The sequence below is a fragment of the Bos indicus x Bos taurus genome, chromosome 17 (assembly GCF_003369695.1).
Source record: "Bos indicus x Bos taurus breed Angus x Brahman F1 hybrid chromosome 17, Bos_hybrid_MaternalHap_v2.0, whole genome shotgun sequence".
In the NCBI taxonomy this organism is placed as follows: domain Eukaryota; kingdom Metazoa; phylum Chordata; class Mammalia; order Artiodactyla; family Bovidae; genus Bos; species Bos indicus x Bos taurus.
Genome location: NC_040092.1, coordinates 4742834 through 4747986, shown reverse-complemented (window position 1 = coordinate 4747986; position 5153 = coordinate 4742834).

Genomic DNA, 5153 nt, shown 5'->3' with positions numbered 1-5153 from the left:
GTGTTCTTGAGTGCAGTTTCCATGACCTCTCCCTATGCATTCAGAGTGCTTCATCCTCCAGCATATCTATGTGTTCATCATCAGAAAGCTCCAATGAGCTCTGGCATCCAGTTTTTACTGGGGTTTTACTGTGTAAAACCAGCCTAGACAGCATATTAAAAAGCAGAGATATTACTTTGCCAACAGAGGTCCGTCCAGTTAAAGCCATGGTTTTTCCAGTAGTCATGTACGGATGTTGAGAGTTGGACTATAAAGAAAGCTGAGAGCCGAAGAATTAATGCTTTTGAACTGTGGTGCTAGAGAAGACTCTTGGGAGTCCCTTGGACTGCAAGGAGATCCAACCAGTCCATCCTAAAGGAAATCAGTCCTGAATATTCATTGGAAGGACTGAGGTTAAAGCTGAAACTCCAATACTTTGGCCACCTGATTTGAAGAACTGACTTATTGGAAAAGATCCTGATGCTGGGAAAGATTGAAGGCGGGAGGAGACGGGGACAACAGAGGGTGAGATGGTTGGATGGCATCACTGACTCGATGGACATGAGTTTGAGTAAACTCCCAGAGTTGGTGATGGACAGGGAAGCCTGGTGTGCTGCAGTCCGTGGGGTCGCAAAGAGTCAGACACGACTGAGCAACTGAACTGAACTACTGTGTAAATATTGTTGACTGAATCATTGGCCATGTGGTTGGATTCGATCTTCAGTCTCTTTTTTTCTCCCTGGGTGCTAGGCTGGCTCAAAGCCCCAACCCTCTAATCACATAGCTGGTCTTTTTGATGACCAGCCCCCTTTTGGGATCACGTCATTCATTAGCATAAACTGAGGAATAATCCATAGAGCTCATAATACACACACACCTATCAGTCAGGTAATTCTCAGGATACAGAAACACTCTCCAGAATCAGAGATAAAGGCCAAAATCTTTGTTACACAACAGTTGCATTTCTGTATGAATTTTAAAATCACTTTGTCAATATCTGCAAAAAAAGCTAGAATTTTTATAAGGATTGCATTGAATCTGCAGATCAATGTGGGGCGTATTCAGTATTAAAACAACAATATTGGACTTCCCCAGTGGTTCAGTGGTTAGGGCTCTACCTACCAATGCAGGAGGCATGAGTTCAATCCCTGATCAGAGAACTAACGTCCCACATGTCTTGGGTGCAGCAAAAAAAAAAAAATTTTAATTTAAAAACTATTAAACAATATTAAGTGTTTTGATCCATGAACATAGGCAGACTTTTCATTTATTTACATTGTCTTTAATTTATTTCAAATGTTTTATAATTTCAGTGTAAAAGTCAGATGCTATTTTGTTAAGAGTTATTCCTAAGTATTTTACTCTTTCTGATGTTCCTGTAAACGAAATGATTTTCATTTCATTTTCAAGATTATTTATTGCTGCTGCTAAGTCACTTCAGTCGTGTCCGACTCTGTGCAACCCCATAGTCGGCCGTCCACCAGGCTCTGCCGCCCCTGGGATTCTCCAGGCAAGAACACTGGAGTGGGTTGCCATTTCCTTCTCCAATGCATGAAGGTGAAAAGTGAAAGTGAAGTCGCTCAGTCGTGTCTGACCCTCCGAGACCCCATGGACTGCAGCCTTCAAGGCTCCTCTGTCCATGGGATTTTCCAGGCAAGAGTACTGGAGTAGGGTGCCATTGCTAGTGTATAGAAATACAATTGATTTTTAAATTTAAATATTGTACTATTTTAAAATAGAAACAGATATCTTAGTTAATAATTTTAGTGCTTTGATGCAAGAGTTTGGGTTCATAAAATTCTTTCCTGAAACTATTTATCTGCAGACCTGTTCTGCCAGATTTGCCAGAGCAGAGTGCCTCATTCCTAATCTCTGCTCTGAAGTTCTTTCAGGGCAGAAAGTCAGCTACTGCAGTGGCTAATGACCTAATCCTTTTAAAGCCAGATTATGAGTGACATTCTTTAGTTAGCATCTGATTTAGGCATCAAAGTAATACTGGCCTTGTATAATGGATTGGGAAATTTTCCCTCCTCTTCTATTTTCTGGAAGAGTTTGTGAAGGATTGGTGTCAATTTTTCTTTAAATATTCAGTAGACTTCACTGGTGAAGCCATGTGGACTTGGTCTTTTCTTTGTAGGAAGATTGTTTATTACTAATTCAGTCTCTTATCATAGGTCTATTCAAAATTTGTTTCTTCTTGAATCAGTTTTATTAATTTGTTCATGAATGTATCCATTTCATCTAAATTATCTAATTTGTTGGCATACAGGTATTTGTGGTTTTCCCTTATAATTCCCTCTTTCATTCCTGATTTTAATAATTTGAGTCTTTGCTTTCTGTTTCTTGATCTGTCTAGCTAAAGGTTTGTCACATTGCGTTAGCTTTTTCAAAGAATCAAGTTTCCGTTTCATTGATTTCTCTTGATTTTTAAAAAACTGTTTATTTATTTGGCTGCACCAGGTCTCAGTAGCAGCATGTGGGATCTTAGTTCCCCAAACAGGGATGAAACCCATGCCCCCTGCCTTGGAAGTGTGGAGCCTTAACCACTGAACTACCAGGGAAGTCCCTTTTCTATTCTTTATTTATTTCAGCTTTAATCTTTATTACTTCCTCCCTTCTGCTTGCTTTGTATTTAGTTTACTCTTCCTTGTTTCTTTTTTTTTAATAACTTTATTTATTCATTTCTGGCTGTGCTAGTTTTGGCTCACGGGCTTAGTTGCTCCACAGCATTTGGGATCTTCCTGGAGTAGGGACTGAACCTGTGTCTCCTGCACTGGCAGGCGGATTCTTTACCACTGAGCCACCAGGGAGGCCCCCAGATGCTGCTTTTGAGAAGGGGGTCCTCTATTTGGAATGTCATTGGCAAGCCCTGAACATATAGGTTTTTCTCTGTCCTATAGAGGTTGTTGTATTTTTTAAAGCAGGAACATCAATTTTTTAGGGATTGTGATGGTTAATTTTATGTGTCAGCTTGACTAGGCTAAGTGATTTCCTGATAGCTGGTGAAATATTTCTGGGTGTGCCTCTAAGGATGTTTCTGGAAGAGATTGGAATTTGAATTGGGGAACTGAGTAATACAAATGGCTCTTTGATGTGGGGAGCATCCTCCAATCCACTGGGGGTTCTGGTGGTGGTTTAGTGGCTAAGTCGTGTCCGACTCTTGCAACCCCAGTGACTGTGGTCTGCCAGGCTTTTCTGTCCATGGGATTTCCCAGGCAAGAATACTGGAGTGGGTTGCCATTTCATCCTCCAGTGGATCTTCCTGACCCAGGGATCAAACCTGCGTCTCCTGCATGGCAGGCAGTCTCCCGCATTGCAGGCTGATTCTTTACTGACTGAGCCATGGGGACCCTAATAGAACAAAAAGGAGGAGAAAGGGCAAACGGGCTCCCTCCTTCTGCTTGAGCTGAGATATCCATTTTCTGCCCTTGTGCTCAGGCTTTCACACTCAGATATGGACTCACATCAGCAGCTCCCTGATTGCCAGGCCTTCAGACTCAGACTAAATTACATCATTGGCTTTCTGGTTCTCTAGTTATAGAGGGCAGATGGTGGGACTTCTTGGCTTCCGTAACCAAGTGAGTCAATTCCAATAATAGATCTCCTCTTATATATATATATATATATATATATATATACATACATACATACATACACATCCTGTAGTTTCTATTTCTCTGCAGAACCCTGACTAATGCAAGGATCTTCCCTCAAATATGCATTTGGAGGATGCTCAGCAGGGGAAGAAAAGTTTCTATTTCCTTGTAGAAAGCGGTGATGATATAACTAGTTTTGGAATCAATCAAACATTTCCAGAACAACCATTATGAACTGTGAGACCTTGAGATTGGTCCTTCACCTCTCTGAATCTTAGCCTATTATTCTGCAAAGTGGTGATGATGAGAAGCAGTGCCCTAGCACACGTGTATGTTAGTCGTTCAGTTTTGTCAGACTCTTTGTGACCCCATGGACTATAGCCTGACAGGCTCCTCAGTCCATGGGATTCTCTAGGCAAGAACACTGGAGTGGGTTGCCATTTCCTCCTCCAGGGGATCTTCCCGACCCAAGGATCAAACCTGAGTCTCCTGCATTATGGGCAGATTCTTTACTGTCTGAACCACCAGGGAAGTACAGAGTTGTGGTGGAGTTAATGAGAAGCAGTGCCCTAGCATAGTGAAAGAAAGTGAAAGTGAAGTTGTTCAGTTGTGTCCGACTCTTTGCCACCCCATGGGACTGTAGCTTACCAAGCTCCTCAGTCCATGGAATTTTCCAGGCAAGAGTACTGGAGTAGGTTGTCATTTCCTTCTCCAGGGGATCTTCCCAACCCAGGGATTGAACCCAGGTCTCCTGCATTGCAGGCAGACACTTTACCGTCTGAGCCACCAGGGAAGTAAGTGCTCAATAAATGCTCGTTGCTGATGTTTGCTTCTTTCGACTTCTTGTTTTTAACCTCATGTTCTGCTCCATCTGGGTTAATATACAATGAGGTGCAATGGACACAAACATTCGGTGCATTGCATCTCATTGTATTGAACATGTTTATTTTAAAAACATTGTCAGCAATTTTCCACCTAGGAATCCATTTACCTACTTGCAAATATATACAAAAAACTTAGATTTGTCTACACTTAGCCTTACAATGGGGCTTTCCTGGTGGCTCAGACGGTATCAATCCACGTGCCATGCTGGAGACTGGGTTTGATCCCTAGGGTGGGAAGATCTCCGGGAGGAGGGCATGGCAACCCACTCCAATATTCCTGTCTGGAGAATCCCCATGAACACAGAAGCCTGGCGGACTACAGGCCCATGGAGTCGCAAAGAGTAGGACACGACTGAGCTACTAAGCACACACAGCCTTACAATAGAATTCCACTCAACAGTTGAAATGGAAATGAAGTAGAACTCTATGTGTCCATATGCAACACAAGTGTGAGTTCTTGGTGGTCTTTGACTGAAGGGCATTGACTTTGGTATAAGCAACTCAGACTAGACGATGGTGCCGTTTCCTGAGATGGGAAGTAACTGTCGTGATCGATGGTTGGGACGGCCAACTCTGCTAGCCCTTTAGCAAGCAGTTGTCTCTAGATGCCCCCAGAGAGAGGCTGGAAGGCTTGCCAATACCGCTCAGGAGAACTCTGAGGGTTTTCCTGATCTTCCATGCCGTTTCCTCTAAA